Source organism: Perna viridis, chromosome 6 (genome assembly GCF_037379345.1).
Source record: "Perna viridis isolate PV_CMFRI_1.1 ecotype Kerala chromosome 6, ASM3737934v1, whole genome shotgun sequence".
Lineage (NCBI taxonomy): Eukaryota > Metazoa > Mollusca > Bivalvia > Mytilida > Mytilidae > Perna > Perna viridis.
The window spans coordinates 34381262-34404903 of NC_142450.1; the positions used below are offsets into that span (position 1 = coordinate 34381262).

A 23642-nucleotide genomic window follows, 5' to 3' on the forward strand; every position below is an offset into this window, starting at 1 on the left:
AGTGTTTACATTTCAAAATTGTTTCAATTTTCTTGTATTTGTAATAATATTTCGGATTGTTAACATAATAAATCTTTATACAACCGAGAACTTACTATATCAGGGTTTTCGATATCAAACAAAAATTTCAACCGAAACTCATTGTCAAATATAGATGTACTTGTAAACGATTAATACGTGAAGGTATCTATATTTTATGGTAATATTCTCCACAAAGCACATGGAAAGCTTAATTCCAACCCAATAAGCTGACTAAACCGATGACAGAACCATTCATAAGGGATATAGTTATGATATTGTTGTCAAACACTAACGGTAGCATTGTATTGGTATAAACATTAATTCGCTTATAGGGTCTACATAAAAGCAATTTTCAGCATGACACAGATTGTGTTCTTATTGTTTGACTTATGATGTACCTTAAGTTCTTAACCCTACATGGAAAGAATTAGGATTGATATTGCACACGACGAGGACATTGCCCGTTGTAAGTTTTAACTTATTTAGAGTTGACATGTCAGTTATCTGCTGGAACAGTCCTTTACTTGTGCATTTTTGTAACTTATAATCAGTTTCTTTATTAATGTTTAGAGCAGGCATGTCAGTTATCAGCTAGAATATTCCTTTATTTGTCCATTTTCGTAACTTATAATCATTTTCTATATGTCTGTTTTAACAAGGCACTCTTAAGCACGCCGCACGCACTTGTTGTGCCTTTCTAGCATCTGTATATCAAGTTTCGTTTCCACTTTCAGTTTTTTTTATGTTGGTGGAGTCTTTTAGGACATCTATTTCGCTAAACCTGTGTATAATGTTATATCTGGGCCAGTTACAGCCTTCCCAGTGGCGAAGGGTTTCCAAGTCGTTCATTGGAGACCCATGGGTTGCCTTGAACTGACATTTTCCATCTCGTTGCTGCCGTTGTCTCTTTGACATAATCATCATATCCATTCTCTTTGTAATGTCTTACGACCAATTTCTTTTCTATTCATACATGGGCAAAAAGTCTCTAAGATTTGGTACTTTATGCCTTAGTTATAACTAGATTGCCAATGTTTATCCCAAGCCTTTTGTTCATAAATACCATGAAACTTCATTATGTGACGCATTCAAAATGAATTGGTTCCTTCAAAGTATATGCAATCCTAAGAGACTGAGGTTGTATATAAGGGTTTTAATAAATAGTGTATGAATAAAATCTGCATTTCTTGCACTGGTTTATCTTTTAATATTTTTTTATTGTATTTATTTTCTTAGTTCTTGATACAATCCCAATTAATATAACGGTGAGTTTTTCGTTTTATAAACTTTCATAACGGTATTTCACTAACAATTAAAATTAAGAAAAGGACCGTTGCATGTAAAACCAACTGTATACTTGTAAGTGTATGATTGGCACAAAGCTGCAAGCTGACTAGTTAGGTGGTATATGAAGCGTAACTAAATGAACCTGAAAAAAAAACAACAATACGATACAACAAAAAAAAACAATATGTAATCAAATAGTATAGTTGATTGTTTCACACGGCATAAGCTTCTCTAGAAGCACACTAATTGTGATCGGACTGTAAATATATTCAAATAGTATGTGAGAAAATGCTGTGAAACAAACCGTAATCCGTAATATCCCTAATATATCAAATTTAGTAATGAATTACTGCATTCCTTGATAACTGAATACGTTTACGAGAACTACTTACGCAGTATTATCGACAAAATAAATATGCACATATTTAGTCCTTATAGCAATGAAAAAGGCATGACATCGACAAACAAGAACTTTCTTTTCTTCTCGTATGTAAGTGTGTTTAAAGGGTTCCTATATAACAGGTACATTTGAATCGGGAAGCCGGACACAATCTTAACAACATTAATTAATTGTGCGACAATTTTATTGATATTTAACATAACATACTTTGATTTTAAAAGTATATAATACAACTGTAGATATTAAATGTGACTGAAATATGGGAAAAGTAGTTTACATTGAAAAGAAAACTAATTTTGAGGCAAATAAATCATACTGTGAAATTCATGATCATAACGGTAAAATTAACTAACAAACATAATTTATACTCCATTTTAACATGTGAATCAATTGTCTCATTAAATATTAAATCTATTTGTGTACACTACACTGGTTGGTCTATTGATTTGCATCGAAACTGGTGCATTGCAAATAGCCCACACGACTAGGAAATCCCAGAATCCCTTGAGGTCTGAAATACCGTTTGTTTTCATTTTCAGCTGTATTTTATTCTTGATAGCTTGTGATAGTATTAACCTTATTATGGTATTTTTCTTCTTTTTATTGCACTTAATTAGCAAAAGGGTGATTAAATTGTAAACCAAAATTAATTGATACGGGTTACACAACTGAAAGCCCCTCTTCTATGGTCTATGACTCTCGTTTTAAAAAAATCGAATACCTGCTGCATTTTTATATGTTAACCATATTCAATTTGAACAATGTTCTATATCTATATTAATTCATTAGGAGCTTTGAAATAAAATTTCAGTATTTGAAGGGTCAGCCTTTTTGTGGTAAATTATCAATGACGAATTGGTTTGGGTATTTTAGGTCCTTTCTCCCCCTTTTTGTGGAGTCTAGTTGCTAATTTGCTTTGTAGTTATTTTTTTATGCTGTTTGTTGAGTTTGTCTGTTTTACCTATATCATCACGATCTGATCTTTATCCTAGGGTACAAGGGACATTAAAATATGATTCTATATAACTTTTAGTACAAAAGTCTTGTTTCATGAATTGTCAGTGTATGTTCCTCAAACTGTTGACATAGCTCTTATAAAAGTTTGATTCAGAGCTTAAAGTATCTTTGTTCAGAAATAGTGGGGAAGTTCCTGTGATTGACCGGTGACATAAGGTTTTTTTTTATCATGAAGGATCAAAACCCCAAACAACCAATAATCTTTTTTATGACAAGAGGAATTTATGGGCATATAACACAATTTCATCATGCAGTCTTAAACTTGTAGTCTATTTTTCTCAAACTGTGAAATAACAATTCAATCAGGTTTTATCTCAACAAAGAAAAAACAGTAGATATCGAACATATTTAATACTCATTTATTAACACATGTGAACTATTTACACTATTTACATCGTAGCTGATGAATTCTTATCGTTCAATCATAATGACTGAAGGATTACACAAATGCTTTACCCATGTTTTGTTTATGGGAGAGATAATCCACATACAAATTTGTAATATATTTATACAGTAAAACAAGACTCAACCAAACATGGAATAATTCAAAAAACTTTTATTACCAGGACGCTGTTTAAAGTATATTTATATCAGCTTAAATGTGTAATGATCCTCGGTATGCCAAATTTCTGTTTAAGTCGAACCAATTAGTATGGCCAAAATGAGTTTAGCTTTGCCAGGTTTCACTATACTTTTTTAGGTACAAAGCGCAAAAGCACCACATAAAAGCCAATTTAGAAAACAACATAAGGATAAAATCCCCTGCATGATCCAATAGGACATGTTTTAATATTTCATGAGTTTGAACTACTTGTCTTACTGATGTGATAAAATATATTGTTTTCATATTAAGTAATAAATTATTACATCATTTATTTTTCAAACAAATAATAAGAACTATATAATATATGAGATAATGGAAAAATATGATAAAAAAAAAAAAAAAATCTCTCTTTATAACTAATTATCCTTTATGATTCGAGTTTAAAAACATATCAACAGACAACATACTAGTAACAATTAACATTCTTTTAGTAAAGTCCACTCCTTCTTTTAGTAAAGTCCACTCCAGATTCTGCCCTACACACAAACCATGAATTAATCAAATATAAGAACTTTACTTTCAAATTTGCATTTCTTCATTTCTTTCATTATTCGATACTACATATTCTACCAATACAAACCATCCTGTTAAATAACTGCTATCCCTAGTGTGATTTTTTCAGGCTATTGTTATTACTATCAGTATTTTCTCCAAGGTACAAGTATGGGTCAACTTCGTGTTCTTGAATCTCATCCTGAACTTCATCTCTAAAACATGGTTATATATATATATATTGATTACATAAAAATGACTAATAAACCGATTTTCTGTCTTTCATTTTTTTAAATTCATTTATCTGCATTGTTAGCATTAAGTTCTTATCTAGTTTCAAGAATATCATTTTTTTATACACACTACATTTGCATTCAATTAATAGATTTTCACTGAGTAGATGCAAATCTAACAGGTAACTATACTGAGTACAATAATGCATCAAAAAAACGAGCCTAATCCAGCGACAATTATGTATACCACAATACCAGAGTTTAAGTAGCTACATTAATTAAGTCTCATGTTTATTACAAGAACGCATCCTCAGTGCTGTATTAGTTTCAAATTTTGTGATACTGAAAATATTGGTAAGTAATAAATGATATATAGTTCGTAATCAAACAAGTCTGACTACTGGATTGGTGAATACTCTCGGTGACCTATAGTCCATCAGCTATGGCAACATTCTAGTGTTTTCAAAATTCAAAACCACGAATCATATAGATATTGCAAATTTCGATATACTGCACACGTGTTTCAAGGAGAACCTCTAATCAACTACATTAGAACCGAATATTTGGGAGTTAAAGTTCCAAAAATAAACTATATACAAGACCAAACAATACTTACGAATTAAGATACGTGTAATGATATGGATCACACGCAGTGCTGTTTTCTACAATAAGAAACAGATTAAGTTTTTTTTTAATACACGTTAACAGGTTTTCTCACACATAATATTTATGATAATAAAATCTACATAGACCAAAGCCATTATGTCAACCTTTGCTTTGCATTTGGTGTTTCCATTATCAAATATATTGGCCATATAATCTTTGTTTTTACAAGACAATGTATATTGTTCCCAACTCTTTGCAATCACCATACAGTTTACGTGTCGTAAAAGTTAATGACAAATGATAATAAAATTTAACGCTTTACGTTTTAAATTCAATTATCAATGGCCACTTAGTTCCTTATATTACTGTGAAAGTTCATTTACTCAAGGGTACCAATTTTCGTGGTTTAGGGAAACATTATCAGTTTGTAAATTCTTGATTTTGTGGATTTGACAACTCTACCATATAGATGTAGGGGAAATTTCCTTTTCATTAGAAACCAAATTTCGTGGTTTACCCAACCCATGAAAACCACGAAAACTGGCACCCCACGAACAATGATACTTTCACAGTAATTAATTCATTCAATGCAATCTTTCCTTTATTCACTGTAACATAATCCTCCCTTTCGTCACCTCTCATTTAGGCTTGGAGTTTACTTTGAAATTCTGCTTTCTCAGGTGGTCCAACAATCAAGTTTTCAACCTACTGTCATCGGTTTTAAAATCAAGGTTAAAAGGGTTTGTTTTTGTATCAATTGATCCGGATTAAACATTATGAGATGAGAAGGGGTATTTCGCTCCAAAATAAAAATTATTTCCTAAACTTTATGCTGTCTGGAACAATGGCATGTGACAAAGATGAAACATCAATCTTTTGTAAAGATAAATGATGTATTTATTTCAAATTAAACATCTAATCTAACCAACAACAAATGAGCACAATATCTTGAGTTCTTACATTTACATGAAACACCCAATATCAGACTTTGTATACTTGGAGTTTAATATTGCTACAGTCCTTTAATTGCCTTAATTTGTGCAAGTTTCTTACCTAACAGGTGTGAGTGCAAAAAGTGCATGTTTAATTAAATGCTTGAACTAATTGACGTTTTACAGTAGCAAGGGGGATAAATAGGGTATGTCAATTTTGCCAACACTTACATTATATTAAAATTTAAGTCGTATTTCCTTCAATTGTTTATAACACAAATGAGTTAGGTGACATTTTCACTTCAACACATATCAATGGTAAAAAATCATGAACATTCATTCATGATCCATGTTACAATACAGGCCACACCTTGATGATATGTATGCCTAACAGATATTTGGATCTTAATTTCTAGGACCAACCTAAAGCCACATTGGCATGAGAGTAGTAGTTATACAGGCATCTACTTCTAAAGTAGCTAGAAGATTTTCAAATATTTTATAATTTTACCAACAATGTGACTCCAATATATCGGAAAATTGTATTTTTTGAGAGTATGATAAAAATTGAAATTGAACTAAATTTAAAGAACATTTAATTCACTAAAGTTTCATGTCAATTCATGGAACGGTTTTGAGTTTTAGTCTGAAGGTGGAAATTTTCCCCATCCATAAAACTTAGTAAGTCCTGAAACTGAATATGAGTGGAAGCACTTATGCATTCTAGTCTGAAAACAGAACATCACCCCATTTTTATATGAATTAAGACCAGTAACTTAAAAACAAAAGTTTCGAAGTTTTTAAAATAAAAATAAAGTACATTAATATTAAATTTAGAGCAATTCTGACAATGTTGTTTTTTTTAGTTGAGTGCAAGTTGCTCATTTGCTTTTGTTGCTTTGTACATATTATTTTAGTTATTTTATGTCCTTTGTTGTGTATGTCTGTTTTCCCCTTCTGATCTTTGTCCCTGGATTACATTCGTTTGATTTCCACTAGTATCTTGGTTTCCTGATTACTCTTTCCACTTATTCTGCAGTCATTATTTTGGTCTAATAATCATATTATTGTGGGTATTTCTTTAAATTTTGTGCAATTGTAACAAATATGACATTCTCCCCTTATTTGGGGCCATCTTGTAATGGTCATCATGAAAAATACTTCAACTCTTTTATGCAAAAATGACCAATGAGTGGCACATTTTTTTTTAATTTGGTCTTTTTTGCCACAAACATATTCAAATACATCTAGAAAACAACTGAAAAGATATTTAAATTTATCCTGAAGCATTGGTGACATAGATGTTTTTGACTGCTTATAAAAGGAAAAAGATCAGAAAATTTTTCCCGCCATAATTCTATAGTGCATTTGAACTAAATTTGACCTATCAATATCTTAAAATTGCAAACTTTATAAACACTTTGACAGTAATTTCTTCAGATTGTGAGGTATAAATGCTTGGATAATGCAATAAAATTTCTGTGTATTTTTTTTCATGTGCCACACCTTACAAACATTTTGCCCGATTCTTAGAAGTACTTAAATAACATGTCTTATACATACCTGTTTATTTTTCACTCTCCGTGAAGGGTATCAATCCATATTGTAATATTTGGAGGATTGTACATAGCCAAGCCAAAAGAAGTATTCAATCATTTTATTTCTCTCATATGCAACCATGTAATCATATGATTTGGTAAAATAAATTGTACAAGAACCATTGTCTACATCATCAGCCTTCATTTCACTTTCTAATGACATAAGGTGTTCTCTTGGGATTTCACTATACAGGAATATAACCTGAAAAAAGAAGGACCTGACTTCAATACATGAAAAAATTTAACAAAGGCCTAGAAAACTCTCAATCATATTTCATTATTTGTACTATTTTGGGATTACCTATCATAACCTATACATAAAAAATTGAAAAATACCCTGCCAAATTGTGAGGTAATAGTAAATTCATGAACAACAAAAAATCAATACTTCTAGATTTTTTTTTATTGAATATACCCCCCAAAATAATAAAATGCATAACAGACTGCAGTGGTCCAACCCTGAAATGTTGAGGCAAGTGTGGAAGAGTAATCAAGAGAACCAAGATTCTAGCGGAAATCAAAAGAATGCAATCCAGACAAGTCATGGAAAACAGACACACATAACAAAGAACAAATAACCAAAATAATACATATGAAACACCAAAAATTAATGACGCCACTAAAAACTGAAAGCATGCACCAAGTGCATTGGAAGGGTAAGCATCCTCTACGATTCTAGAAACACATGCCGAGCTGCTCATAAAAAGTCCAGAGCAAACAAAAGAGGATAGAAAAACTATGACATGTTGAACATAGCAGAAACTGAGATCAAAGGATCTGACTTAACGATATTCCTTCCTTTGGATTGGATAGGCCATAAAGTCAGCCTCATAAGAGTGAAGCAATAGGCCTCAAGTAGAGAAGCACAATATGTTCTCATTGTTGTGGTCAAATATATCATTTAAAGAGATGGAACATCGTTTGATTATTTTGAAATAGTCAGAATTTTTGTACTGGAATAGATGGTCAGCAGACTAAACGTGTAATTGGTTGCACTTTGTTGGAATTGATGGCGTACTACCCTTACCAGATGTGAGCGTGCTGAAACTCACATCTGGGAACACCCTGCCTTACAAGACAACATTGTGTCCAGTCTGTTGTCAGGTTCAGACCTTCTTGGACAGGGCAATGTCCGAGCCAATCTTTCGTTCATTCTTCTTGTTAAAACCATAAATTATATTACTGGGCTGATGATACGTATACCCTACAGGACAAAATCACAGAATCAATTTTTGACACATCTAAGTTTAGTGATTTATAGATACAACAAATGGTTTGGACACTATATTGCTCAAAATTTGAAATTCAATTATAAATTTTCAAAATCAAACCAAAATAAGCAATTTTCTATTTTTGTAAAAGCAGTCATGTTTTTCTAGGTCAAAAATTTGTAACACTTATACCAAAAGAAGAATCAAATCAATTTTCATAAAATTACATCCAGTAGTTGCTGATGAGAAAATTTTAAAGTATAACATTCAAAATAGTGAAAAAAGAACAATAATAATTAACAGACTACCATGAAAATTTGACCACATCATGCTGGCCTTCTATTTCCCAGTCAGAATTTGGCTTTGGGGATATATGCGAAAAACTTTAAAAGAAATAACTTTAAAAATAACCAAAAAACATCAAAAATGGCATTATCACCAATTTAAATAAAAATTAAACCACTGATAGATCTTATCACGCTGAACACTTTAATACCCTATGTCAAAATTTGGCTAATCCTTACGGTTTAGGAGATGAATGCGAAAAACTTCTGTCTGACCCGTATGTTCTATTTTAGTAACAGCAGCCATGTTTTTTCAGTGGATCAAAAATCCCGATACCATTTCTATGCAGAACACCCTAAAGATCATTCATACCTAGTTTGGTTCAAATTGGTCAGGCAGTGTTAGAGGATAAGAGATTTGAAAAATTGTACACAAAGATGGACTATGACAACAGAAGCCAAGTGAAGGCAATAGCTCACATGGCCCATCCGGTAAGGTGAGCTAAAAGGCTGATTTTTTTACTTTTTAGGGTGAAGTCCCTTTGATCCCTTTTTACCTTGAAAACCATAAGAGATATCTGAAATCTGATTGAAAAAAATAAATATAAACAACACTGCACTCTTTTCATGGATATAACTCTAAGTGATACACTTGAGTTTCCAATAATTCTGTCAAATGAATTAATCAGAAAAAAAATGTATATGTAAAACCTTAAGGGGCCAAAAATTTTGGATGGGCAGATGTAAAATGATTTTCACTTCAATATGACCATTTTTTCCAATAAAATGCTTTGAAAGGTGAGCTTGGTATGACAGCAGAGGTTGAATCCTGAACAGTTGGGACAATCCATTCAAACTTGATACAGCTTTGAATTCGGATCATTATTAGATTTGACACAGGATAAGAATTTGACAAGAATGCAATGGTCCATCATTCTAAAATGGTTTCAGTCAAAACCCCAAAATTCAATTCCAACATTTCTACGGAGGTACGGCAGAAACATAATGATGTTAATGTGCCATGTGAATTGTAAAATGAATAACAATTAATGTAAAAATGACAACCAATGGACTACAGTTTTAAAAACACTTTAACAAATAAGACAAAAGACAAAAAGCTGTATCTACCTCGAAAGAGTACTTGCTTTTTCTAAAAGCTATTTCAAATTCCATAAGAAACTGATAAGCACACCTTGTTTACTCAAACAAAAGTATCAATAAAAACAAGTCCAACAGTATTTAATGAAAATATACATGTATTATCAAATTTCTAAGTAAAACAAAGTCCTTTATGGTATGGATTTGCCCATCATAGAAGACTGTGAGGTGACCTATAGAAGTTCATGGTTCATTACTTGGCTTTTGATGGATGGCTGTCTCAATCATATCACATCTCCTGTTCATATATACCTTGTGCTACAATTTCATTCACAAGATCCAATTCCTTTCATTCAAGTTATTATCCAGAAAAAGAAAAGTCAGAAACAAAAACTGAATTTTAAATTTAAGAAGTTTTACTTTTACTTCACTCAAGTCAAAAAATCAACCCCAATCCTCTACTAGTGGTATGGCACTTTGTGGTAAAATTTATATGAGGTCCATTCACTTTTACTCGTTATTGTTTGGGTATAAAAAATGCTTGTTTGAGGCTCCTTTCTAAAAAATTGGGGCCATAACTGCAAAAATTGATACAAACCTTCCGTTTGTGGCTTGGAACCTCGTCATAAAATTGTATAAATGTCACCAATACTCAAGTTGCATGTATCCCACGAAACCAAGTGTTTACTGATGACGAAGATGCTGACAATTACACAGACAATAACAACCATGTCATAAAATTATATGACAAAAATTTTGTTTGCAGTCATATTAGAATGAGTGCACAATATATACCTTTGTACCAGCACAAAGTATGCCAAGAACTCCAGGATGAAAGGCTGAGTATTCACTTTCCAACAAAAGTTCTACTCCAACTTGACCTAGCACATCATCAGACAATGAATCAATGACAAATTTACTTCCTATGTTATTCAGTACCTGTTTTAGACGTCTCTTTACCTGAGAAAAAAATTATCATTTAAAATATCAAACATTTGTTTACATTCATAAAATGCCAGATGCTTGAGTTTAAGCAGTTTTTAAAGCATTGCCCTGCTGAGTATAGCTTAAATCACAAAATACATGTTTAACTCAGGCAGTAAGGAGAAGTCTGAGACATTTAAGGCAGGCTTAGATCATCTCTTAAAATGGTATACAGCAAGTCATGGAAGGGTACTATTTCTAACAACAGTAATATCGATTACATCTGAAATTCAAGGTTAATTCACATTGATTCTATGCAGAACACCATAAGGAACATTCATTCCAAGTTTGGTTCTGATTGGTCTAGTAGTGTCTCAGAAAGAAATAACATTAAAAATAGCGAAAATATCAAAAAAAATTGCAATAACTCTAATTTTGAAGGTACCTTAGATTTGTATACATATATAACAATTTCAACACATCATCTCCCCTTCAATTATATAATGATTTTCAAGCTTACCTCAGTGATCACAACTACCACACGAGGTATGAGTATCTCTCTTTTTGTTAGGACATATCTGGCACCAGCAATTCAAGTTATTTGCTCTCCATGTAGAACCCTTTTTCGCTTACAAATATTTCCAATTCTGAAAACACGAATTAGAAGTATATTATTTGTATTGCAACTGGATATAGGTGATTTACATGTGATTTTATTGAAGAAGTACTTGTAATTGAGCAGTAAATACATTCATAACATTGATTTTAATTTAACTGAAAACAAGAAGTTGAATGCTATGTTGTGCTAAGAATACCCAGACTAAACCATTTCAGTCAAAGTAGGGAAAGGGAGAAACATTACAACTTGTCATGCAGATGCAATTTACCAAATAAATAAGCATTCCCCACAAGAGAGCTGAGAAGTCTTGTTACGAAAGATTTCCATCATACAGCACCTAAAAAACGACTTAGTTGATTTGTAAACAGGAAGTAGATGAGTGACCAATCTGAAAAGGGGAGACATGGTATAAGTCATCATGAAAAAGAGTATTCAAGGGAACCAAGGTTATAGCAGTAATCAAAAGAATATAATCCAGGGACAAAGACCAGACATGGAAAACAGACATACACAACAAAGAACATAAAGTAACTAAAATCATACATACAAAGTAACAAAAGCAAATGAGCAACTCGGACTCCACTAAAAACTGGGAGCATGGACCAGGTGCACCGGTAGGGTAAGCGTCATCTGCTTTTCTAGAAACACCCACCGAGTTGCTCATAAAAAGTGAAGTCCGGGGTAGACAAACTAGGAAAGGAAAACTATGACCCATTGAATAATCAGTTTTCATGGTGCAGATGGATACACCATAACGATCCACATGTTCATGATGACGACCATAAAACTTCTGTAGTGATGACTTCAATCTTGTAGCAACATAACCCTGTTCCAGAAGCCTATTTGTTACAGTTCTAGCGTGATACAAAAAGTCTACGTAGTTTCGGCAAGCTCTGGCATAACTTATGAGTTGTGATATGAACACTCCATACGCAGGTGCTGAAGGGATGTTGCCACAGATGAAAGGAAAGTTGACAATTTTGAATGAAAAGTCATCACGTTTGTCGTAAAGTTTGGTCAATAGTTTTCCTTTACAATCGATTTCTAAGTGTAGGTCAAGATATGAGGCTGACTTCACAGTGTTTGTAGTATCCTTTATCTCAAGTTCTTTGGGGTAGATGCGATGTATCAAATCCCTGAAATTAGGATTGTTTAAAGATAATACATCATCAATATAGCAGAAACTGAGATTAAAGGATTAAAGGATTGAACAGAAAGCAATATATCAAAGATCTAAGCATTCTCTTCACTAGAAGCAGAGAAATCTGTTATTAAATTTCCATTGACAGCACCCTAAAAGCTACAAAGTTGATCAGCAAACAGGAAGTACATTTTGTGGATAAGCGACAAACCTAAGTAAGGAGAGAAACAGTACAGGTCGTCATGAGAAAGCAATATAACAAATATCTAAGCATTCACACCAGTAGAAGTTGAGAAATCTTGTATGAAAAATGTGTAATGGACATTCAGACAGACGGACGAACAAGGTGATTGCAATATCCACTTCAATGAGTGGAGGTATTAAAAAAAATATAAAATACTGACTAGTCAGGAAGAGCCTTTCGAACATAACAATTATAAACTTTAACTATTTCAAGAAGAAAAGATAATATATGTACATATAATGAGAAAAATAAAGAGTTTCACGGAGTGAAGCATGATATGACCACATCATGTCGAACTCTGTTCACTTTGCATTTTTAGCTTGGGGCAAGTGTAAACGCAATAGTAGTTTTTGACACACTTAAGCATAGAGACTTCAGTTCAATGTAGACATAATATACATTTTACAATGTAGCACAAATTTTGAAATGCAATTTAAGGTCGAAAAAGTTTCACTTAAAGGGTGCTAATTAATGACCTTTGCCATCAACTCTGCAATATGTTAAACTCAAAAAAATGTAAATAAAAAATCTGATTGAACAATGCAGGTAGGAATTTTCATACAGTATCAAATAAAATCAAGAAATCTGTGGGCGATGACTCACTATTGATACAATTCTTTTCAATCACAACAAAATGAACATTAAAACAAAGTCCTCAGTAAACAGGAATTTGTTGCCAAAATGGACCCCATCATAAGGCATACATTTGTACCTACAGGAAGGCGTTAAAACAAGATCTTGAAAGCAACACTGTATTAAGAATACCCCCATTTAACTACTTCAGTCAAAGCTATCAAAAGGAGACCCAGTACAATTCATCATGCAGAAGCAATATACCAAAATATCAAAAGCTGAAAAATATTTTAGGGAAATTTCCATTATGCAGCACCTAAAAACTACTTGGGACTGGTAAGCAGGAAGTAGATGAGCAACTAACCTGAAAAGGGAAGACACAATACAAGTCACCATAAGAAAGCAACATACCAAATGTCTAAGCATTTCCTTCAGTAAAAGCTGGGAAACGAAGACTTCCAATATGTATCAACTAAAATCTAATTAGTCGATCGGTAAACAAGAAGTAAATTATCAACAATCCTGAAAAGGGGAAACATGGTAGAAGTTATCATGATAAAGCAATATAACAAATGTCTAAGCATACCCCTTGTAGAAGCTGAGAAATGATGACGGACCACAACGAGGACAATGACAATGGACGCCAAGTGATGGCAATAGCTCACATGGCCCTTTGGGCCAGATGAGCTAAAAGTAGTTGACTTTCATTTAAGAGAAGGAAAAAAAAGCATAAAAAAATTGTTTTGTTTTGCAGAAAAGTCTCAATATGAATTAATCCATCACTGATCATTTAACTAACAAATCACTGGTAACTAGTCATCGTTCTATCACCAATCAACCAATTGTAAGTATTTGGTACATGTACATCAAAACAATGTGAAGATCAGTTCAGCGACTGTAAGAACTGCCTAAATCCTAGCTTCAAAGGGTCTATCAACTTCCAATCTTAAATTGTTTTGATTATTGCTCTAAAATCACACTTACTCAGGATCCATGAGGAAAATTTCTGTAAATTTCATAAAAAGCCACTGAAAATCAATTTCCATAACCACATCTGTCCACAGTTTTGACAAAGTGTTTCTCACATGGGTGGTAAGAAAATGTTTTAAGCAGTAATTCCACAGTATAAAAACCCTGAAAGGAAAAAAAATAATAAATGTGTTGGCGAGACATGAATGACCCCACATGCAGAACAATAAGTACCCCATCATTTATCAAGAAAGCAGAAAAAAACTCAATCTCTGACTCTGTGTGTTCACATTAATATAAACCTGCATATAAAACATAAGATCAATATTTCAAAGCATTTAGAAAAAAAAGTCTGGGAAACAAAAATGAACAGGAATTTTCTTAGTTTAAGGAGCACAACTTAAAACCCAAATCATTGAACTGGAACAGTTAATCCGTAAATCATCATTATATATATATATATATGTACCTGCATACAAAAAATCAGCTCAATATCTCAAGGTTTTTAGAAAAAAGTTGAGAAACTAGTCGTAACAGTATTTTTTTAAGATACAGCGGCACAAATCCATAAAAAATCAACAATTCTGAACAAAACTCTAACTCAATAAGTAACTCATCAATATCCACATGCATACAAATAAAATGCCTCGCAGGGCAAAACTTGATATAACTATAGTGTTTGAACCCTGAACAGTTGGGGCAAATATCAACACAACATTTAAGCTTAATACAGTTCAGATTTTGGATTGTGATTTAAAGTTTGACTCAGAATAAGATTCCGACACAGAATGAATTTGTTCAAAGAAAAAAATTAGACCAGATATCCATAAACCAAAAAATTAAACATGTCAAAGAATACCAGTACTTTCATTTATGTAAAACCACATGGGACAAATCATTGATATTATGATCATAACAAAAAAAAAAACAACATACATCTGTACTGCATGGATTTAATAAAACACCCATTTTTATCCTTTTTTGACCCCTTACTCTAAAACGGTAAGGGCCACAAACTCCAAATTAAATAGGAACTTTCTTTTAGCTGTTAAGTATAATCTTAACAAAATTTCATAATAATTGGCCAAACACAACTAAAGTTATTGCACGAAATGAAGTTGTCTACAGACGACGACAGCTTTGACAACAGTGCCATACCAATATACAACCGCAAAATTTTTGTGGTTCTGAAAAAATCAGAGCATAGTAATTCTAGATCAGGATTCTGATTGAAAGTTATTTTATGTAAGGGCAAATAACATTACTTAACAAATTTTCATCCCCTCCTGTCCCTATAAAAATGACAAAAATAATTACAAGAGGTTCCCAGGAGCCTGAATCGCTCACCTTGTGAAATTTTGCAATAACTCCAACAATTTTGACTCAAGAAGACTTTGATAGGACATAAAGATCAATCCATCAATTAAAAGTTTCCTTTTATCTTATTATAGTTTCAAGAGATTGGCTTAAAACTGCTCAAAACATACTATTTTGCCTTTCAAGGGCGATTACTCTAACAAAGACCAACATCTTTGATCCCCACAGACTTTTGTAGGCCTTATCATCATTAGGATCATTCCGCAATTAAAAGTTTCTTTCTTTCTATCATACATTGTAGTTTTCAAGATTTTGGCTGAAATTGTAAAAAAAAGTAATTTTTCACCTTTTCACGGCAATAACGCTAACAAGGAGTCATCCAACAACTTTCAACAGACTTTTGTCGGCCTTATAATAAGGATCATTTCAATAGTTGAGAGAATTTGGCTAAACCTAACAGTTTTGGAGATATATGAGAAAAGCTTCTGACTGACCCCTTTATTCTACTTTAATAACAGCGGCCAAGTTTTTCGATGGATAAAAAACACAACATTAGATCATTGCAGAATATTCATACCCAGTTTTGTTCTAATTACACTTGTAGTTTCAGTGAAGATTTTTTTTCAAAGAAATAACATTGAAAAAAGGCAAAAAATGTTGAAGAAGGGCACCGACTCCAACAAGCTTAACAAATGAAAACAAAAATTTATCCAGAGACAGATCCCAACATGGTGAACACTTTAGCCTTGTCTCATTTTGGCTCTTGTTTTCACTAAACCTGACAGTGTTGGAGAAATATGCAAAAAACTTCAGTCAGACCTCCATGTTGTATTTTTAGTAATGGCAGCCACATTTTCTTGACAGATCAAAAATCGCCACTTCAGTTCCATGTAGGATACCCCAAGGAACATTCATACCAAGTTAGGTTCTAATTGGTCTAGTAGTCAGAGGAGAAGGGTTTTGAAAAATTGTTAACCATAACAGATAAGGAAGACAGCTAAAAATTGGGACAGGAATTTCAAATCAGGATTATTTTTATGTCAGTTTTTGGTATTGAGGTACTATTAACCTATAAAATTATAAACTAACTTTTCATTTCTTGGTGACTAAAATGATGTTTCTTCTTTGAAACTGATATGACTATGGATTTAGAACATATTTTAACTTCAAACAGCTAAAATTAGGCTAGAAAACATCTGGTAAAGAATAAAAAAATAAAAAATAAAATCTTCCCTCCCACTTCATAATTTTTGTGAAGGCAGGATGAAAATCTGCCATTTAAGTTGGCCTAAGGACTACTACATTAAAAATTCATTTAGAGAATCCTTTATATTATATGTTCCTGTACAGTTTTCCAATTGTTCTAACATTTGTAACAAACATGACTTCATGATGTATCAGGCAGAACCTGATTTATTTGAAAACTTGGAATGAATCAAAAATTAGTGTGGGTGTGAAGGCAAAGACATGCTACTTCTTACTAAAAACTTTTAAATTTTGTTTATGTTTACGTAGCTCCTGGAGCTTAAAAACTATGTAAAACTGTACAGAGTTAGCTTTGGGTTATCATTCAGGAGACTGTTCATTCAAAATTTCAAGTCCCAAAACTCATAAGGATCATTTCACTAGTTGAAAGTTTCTTTCTATCTATAATAGTTTTCAAGATATTGGCTGACAACTGTAAAAAAAAAAGCGTTATTTTTTCCCCTTTCAAGGCCCATAACTCTTACAAAGAATCATCTGACAACTTTTATTCCTTGAGACTTTTGTAGGCCTTATAATAAGGATCATTTCAGCAATTAAAAGAATTTGGCTAGACCTTACCTATGCGAAAAATTACCACCTGACCCCTATGTTCTATTTTTATTAACAACGTTTTTTGACAGATCAAAAATTCCTACATCTGTTCTATGCAGGATACCCAAGAAACATTCATACCAAGTTTGGTTCCAGTTGGTCAAGAAGTATCAGACGAGAATTTTTTTAAAAAGAAATAACATTAAAAACAGAAAAAAAACGTCAAAAAAGGGCAATAACTCAATCATGGCTTAATGGATTAAAATGAAAATTTTACCACAGATAGATCTTATTATGCTGGACACTTTTACCCCACTTCATAATTTTACTAACAGTTTTGGAGATATATATTTTAAAAAACTACTGTCTGATCCCTATGTCCTATTTTTATAACGGCTGCCATGTTTTTTGACGGATCAATAATCCGCACATTAGTTCTATGCAAGATACCCTAAGAAACATTCATACCAAGTTTGGTTCCTATTGGTTAAGTACTGTCAGAGGAGAAAAGTTTAGAAAAATTGTTAACGACGGTTGACGATGACGACGGACGCTGAGTGATGGCAATAGCTCACATGGCCTTCAGAAGGTGAGCTAAAAAAGCCTGTGTACTGTCTTACAGAAAAAAAGAAGAAAACAAAGCCAAAATATTTTTTCTATCCTAGATGGAAAAACAAAGACTTAGAAATACTGGTTAATTATATTTAGAATCGATTGTAAACACATGAGATTGTGCTCAATGCCATGGACTAAGTCTATTACACGTTCAATCTTTGCAGATGTAGTTTTTATAAAGGTTTTTCCCTACATGGGAAAGACCTTATTGTTTCGTCTGATTTTTTTTCTTCCAACACTTACTTTGACAATTACTGGCCCTGTTTTGTCATCTTTTAAGACATCATTTCCAAATTTGGACCATCGATTCACCTTATAGGCACTTTTACATGATGAGTCTGTTTAGGATTTCATCACCCATTATAGAGGTTATCACCCTTTTATCAATGTTTTTTCATCATGGTCCCCCTCTTCAATTTTAAGTATATCATAATTGTACTTGATTAATATGTAGACATCATCATGTACTATAAGCAGATGACCCTGCTAAAGATTTCATCATTTTTTTAAGAGTTATGTTCCTTTGTAACAATTTCTAACAATTGCTCATATATTGAAAACCATTGTAGAAAGAATCAATCTGAAAACGGTTACAATAACTCAAACAGATGACCTATTGAATAAACATAAACATGTATTTTGTTATCAAACCTTACAGGAGATATCTCCCTTGAAGTATCATACTTAAAGTTTTGAAAATATATATTAGAGAACTGGAAGTCATAGACATTATAGGACCTTCATCAATGATCTTTGGTCCCTTATACCATTCATTTGCATCCAAGTTCAAAGGTCACAGAGTGCTACATTTCTACATAAGCTCTATATTTTGAGCCCACGTTTACAAGTTTGACCATCTGTTCAAAAGTAATGACAATTTAATTATTTCTCATGGTCAGGTTTGTGACCATGACATGATTATATGACCTTGACCATGTAAGTTCTTTCAAGATAGTTGCATTTCTCTACAACTTCCAGGTCTGTATTTGTTATTGCATCAAATTTCAATTATTCATTGTGCCCAAAATGAGCACTTAAATTCCCAAAATTTTAGTCAACATATTGTATATGTTCTGCAGAATATCATACAGTTTTCAGATCTGAAATACATCTTGCCTTGTTTCAGATTTATTAGTTTTAGTATTTAAGATTGGGAGTATACAGTTTTTTTTAAATCCACAACAGATACACAATAATCTTTACACAGAATGGAGATATGCTTCAATACAACTGTTTGACCTCATACTAAGAATCAATATAATAAAACAACTATCAACAACAACTTGAAAATTTCATATTTTACATTAGTTTTGTATATTTCATCAGTACCTATAAATAGAATTGATTTTGCCTCATTTTTTTTCAACATCTTAGAAGGAGGTTATATGGTATATCATTTTGAAGGTCTCAATGAGCACATTTTAAAAATCAATGTTTTATCCTGGATATACCATACAAGTTTGAAGAGTAGGGTCAATAATTACAAATATAAAAATTTCTTTGAAGGTAAGGTTGTCACATATCAAATGAACAGTCTTAAAGCATTCATCAGAAAAATTGATGTATTGTTAACAATTGTTACCCCATTATTATAACTTTTACCAATTTAATGAACTTTGCTAAATTTAGCTTAAACTTGCTAAATTTTGCCAAAATGTGCTTAATTTGATAAATTTCAAATGTTAAAAAAGTATTAAAATTCACTTTAATATCTATAATTTCATCAAATTTCATGGAGTTTTAACAGCTGTTAACCCATTATGCTAAACTTTTACCAATTTTGCTAAAATTTGCTAAAATTTATTAAAGGTTGAGGTACATTTATGGGTGATACCGAAAATTGAGTCAGACCGAACTTTTACATGCTGAACAAAATTGTTAATTTTAAAATTTTATCATCAATATTTCTAACTTATCTGTACTGCACATTTAAATCATAATCATAAAAGGTCAGAAATAAAGAGAATAACTGGTTTTCTCAAACTAGGAAGATATTACCCATTCCACATGAAATACAAGTATCAGCGCCAATTCAATGTAGACCCATGTAATATATTTTTGTCTATTTTATCAGAATTCCTACAGAATTTGTGGGTCTACATTGGCACAGGCATCAAAAATTTGAAAAAAATTATTTGTTTTGCACCAAATTTTAGCTATTTTTGCAAAACACATTAAAAATTCTAATATGGTAATGTTGTTGTACTTCATAAAGTCCTTAGCAAAAATGCAGATTGTTAACATTCTATTACCATGTTTAGAAATTCAGATGAGTAGAGAGCCAGAAATATCTTTTAATATACCTTGTCCTTTCAGGCCTTGATATTCATAATATGATAAGAGATAAGTGCATACAGGCAGTGCATGGAATGATCCTCTTGATAAGCTCTATATTTAGAGCCCAAGTTTACATCAGTGCAACTATCTCTTCAAAAGTTATGACAATTTAATTATTTTGTGACCTTGACATGATTGTATGACTTTTCAAGGTCAAGTGATCCTTAGGTGTATGGTGTATGGTGATACATGTAGTCTCATGTCTCTTCTGGTTCTGAAGTTTGTCATACCATCATATTACAATTATTCATTGTGCCCAAAATGATCTTTAAAGTTACCCATTTGTTTGTCAATACAGAAAGTAGGGTTGTTGCATATCAAATTAAAGGCCTTCAAGTGTATAGTACAAAAAACATGATGAAAACCTCAACAACTACATTAATGACAAGGTCACCAAGTGTACAAAGCATTAGAAAAGCCCTTTCATTTTACTAGTTGAATTCTTAGTTTGGTGTCACACTTATATCATTTCAAAATTTAAAAAGTTAACTTTCATGGAAATTTTACAACATGCATGATGGACGCTGCCATTACCGGAAGTGAAGTATGACAATGCCAAAATGACAAGATTAATTTGAACAAAAGGTTATTTTATTCAATTATTTATATATAAAATACATTTCTATTTGTTATTTATTAGAATGTGTTATTTAGGTCATGTGTAAATCATTAGAAGCCAATCTACAAAGTAATGAAATTGATTTTACAAGAACAGTTCATGACAAACTACAGAAAACTTGCACATCACCTTGCATAGTAGGCGCAAATTTTTCGATAGACAAGCGATTCTTTCAGTAATCACAATGTAATTTCAGAACAGTAGTAATATGTAGTTCCAAAACATTAGTACAGTAATATATGTGAATATGTTTATGTTCCTCGATTGTTTTTTGTCCCCGTGCAGGTCCAGGTGTTTAAAAGAATAGGCCTGCAGCAGCGCTAAGCTTGTCGTAAAAGGCAACTAAATAATGCTCAGTTGTTTATTTGCCAAACAATTTGACATTTAATAATATGAAAATTACTGAATATGACATCACTAATGAGACTGGCCATCTCTCATATACTCTCGCAAATATTGTATATTGTGAAGTTAAAATGATATATTTTTTTCTTTTATTCTTATATTGAGCAATGTCTTACACTGGGTTCTGTTCTGCTATTTTCACAATACTCATGACAATACTTGCTACAATACTATAGATATACAAGTAAAATTGTAAATTTTTTTGAAATAAATCGCAATACTGGTATACAATACTGGAGCAATTTTTTACCAGTATTGCGATCACCATGCAAGTACAGGAGATCCAAATCTGCTCAACATTATATCAATATGTCCTACTTAACTACTTCTGAACACCTGTGTGATATTTTGGACACTGCCTTTTGAGTCTGAATAGCTGTCAATTATGATGACCTTAATCTCTAAATTATTCCAACCACCAGTGTGTTTGGGAAGCCTGTACTCTATTTAAGAATTGGCAATAATAAAAATAATTTTGTCTATTGAAAAATAAAAATTCTTACAAATTAATTTTAAAACATATTTTTATCTTTAAACATGAGAAAAGTAGCTCTGAATTTAACTGAATAGGGGCGTGTCAATATGCTGCAACCTCTTTTAAACAGAATTTGACGCACAAACATTATTAAACTGATATTCTGTATTGCTGAAGTAGTTTTAAGAGGTTAAAGTTATGGTAACATTCATTACACTTTTGCAAAATGGCCATGTTTTCATGTTTTCAACTTACAATATAAATGCATGTGCTAGTCCTACCAAGGACTTTCTTAATATTAAACAGTTGTTTTTTTAAGTTGTTTTCGTAAAATGAGTTTAAATATTAATATCATTTTTACTTTTTTTTTCTTTGGTTTAGTGACTGTGTTTATAAGACGCCCTAAAAAATAAACTTGTACCAGTATAGAAAATATAACAATGATTTAAATGACCTCAGTGATTTGTATTTAGGGTTATCATAATTGACAGCTATTTAAACATAAGACAGTGGCCAAAAGATCACACAAGTGGACACACTGGTATAATGTAGGGCAGATTTCTATCTAGAGCGCTATTTAAATTACTCACTAGCCTACACAAATTAGTATAGGGTGTGTAAGTCTCCTTCTAGTTTCAGTTTCCCTTGTAATATGATGTAGAACATATTGAAATCCAATCACCAATCTGCATTTTAATGTTTACTTCTGGGAAATCGAACCTCTGCATCACAATGCAAAATCTTCTATTTTATGCTTTTCTTAACATTTTTATCCTGTAGAACTAGATATTTGTCATTTTTTATTAGTATGTTTACACAGAAAGATATTTTACTTTTAATATTGAACTTAATGATATGTTAATGACAAATCTCCATGCATTTGAATGGTGGACTAGGACTAATTCTCATAACACCACAGTCACGTGACGAGACTTACAAGCCCTATTGAAATTGGAACTGGTCTATTTCAAACAGCTGTAATACAAATAGAAAGTCCTCAAGAAAAAATGAGCTAGTGTATGAAATTTAACATATTGGAATTACCTTTCATCCTTTCTGCTGCTGATTGTAGAGGAATACTTTTTTTCTGCCTCATTGATACTAAAGAAAAACTGGGAATTGCTTTCTTTGAACTCATTTAAATGTTTAATGATCGACCAAAAACTGGTAATGGAACCAAAATCTTTTATTGAAAGAGTAAAATGAGTTTTGGTTAACTCGACTACTAATTTCGTCACCGCTGGTAAATCTTTTATTTTTTGGTCAGTATATTTTTCTATCAAAGTGAAAAGCTTTCCAACTCAATAATTTTCCGTGTGATAAAATACGCCAAATGTCTTATACATCAGTTCTTTTCCAGTCGGAAATATTTTGGATTGACCCTGAAGAGGGTTGTCGATTTGTCCATGGTTTATCGGTGGAAGTTTTACTAGTGGAAGCTGTACTTGAAGATGCTTTCGATGGGCATTGACGTTTAGGTGAGTCTTTGTTCTGCTTGCATTGACACTTTCGTTTTCTATCCATCATTGTACGGCGGTCTCAAGAATTAGCGACGAGACGCAACAAGGAGCGACAAGAAGCTTCAAGAAGTCTAGAAAAGGCGACAAGAGGGAAAATTAGCGACAAGAAGCAGTGAAAGAGCGTCAGTATTTTTTTATTAATTTAATGTGAAATAAAAATGAATGTAAAGATATTCCAATAAAGTGTCAAGAAAATAAGTTCAAGATTTTAAAAATACAACAAACTTTAAACAGAAGAACATGTAATAAAAATAAAAGAAAATAAAAATGAAGGAAATACTAAAGGAAGAATTAAGGGAAAACT

General features: G+C 32.1%; 1 long non-coding RNA gene across 1 annotated transcript; it reads right to left on the reverse strand.

Moving 5' to 3' along the window:
• Nucleotides 1-1585: 1585 nt before the first annotated feature.
• Nucleotides 1586-23380, reverse strand: LOC148614672 (uncharacterized). Its single transcript, XR_015923755.1, has 7 exons — nt 22863-23380; nt 14269-14418; nt 11228-11354; nt 10579-10743; nt 7156-7392; nt 4671-4716; nt 1586-4036 (listed from the first exon to the last, which is right to left on the reverse strand). It is a non-coding gene; the product is annotated as an uncharacterized LOC148614672 (long non-coding RNA).
• Nucleotides 23381-23642: the final 262 nt, after the last annotated feature.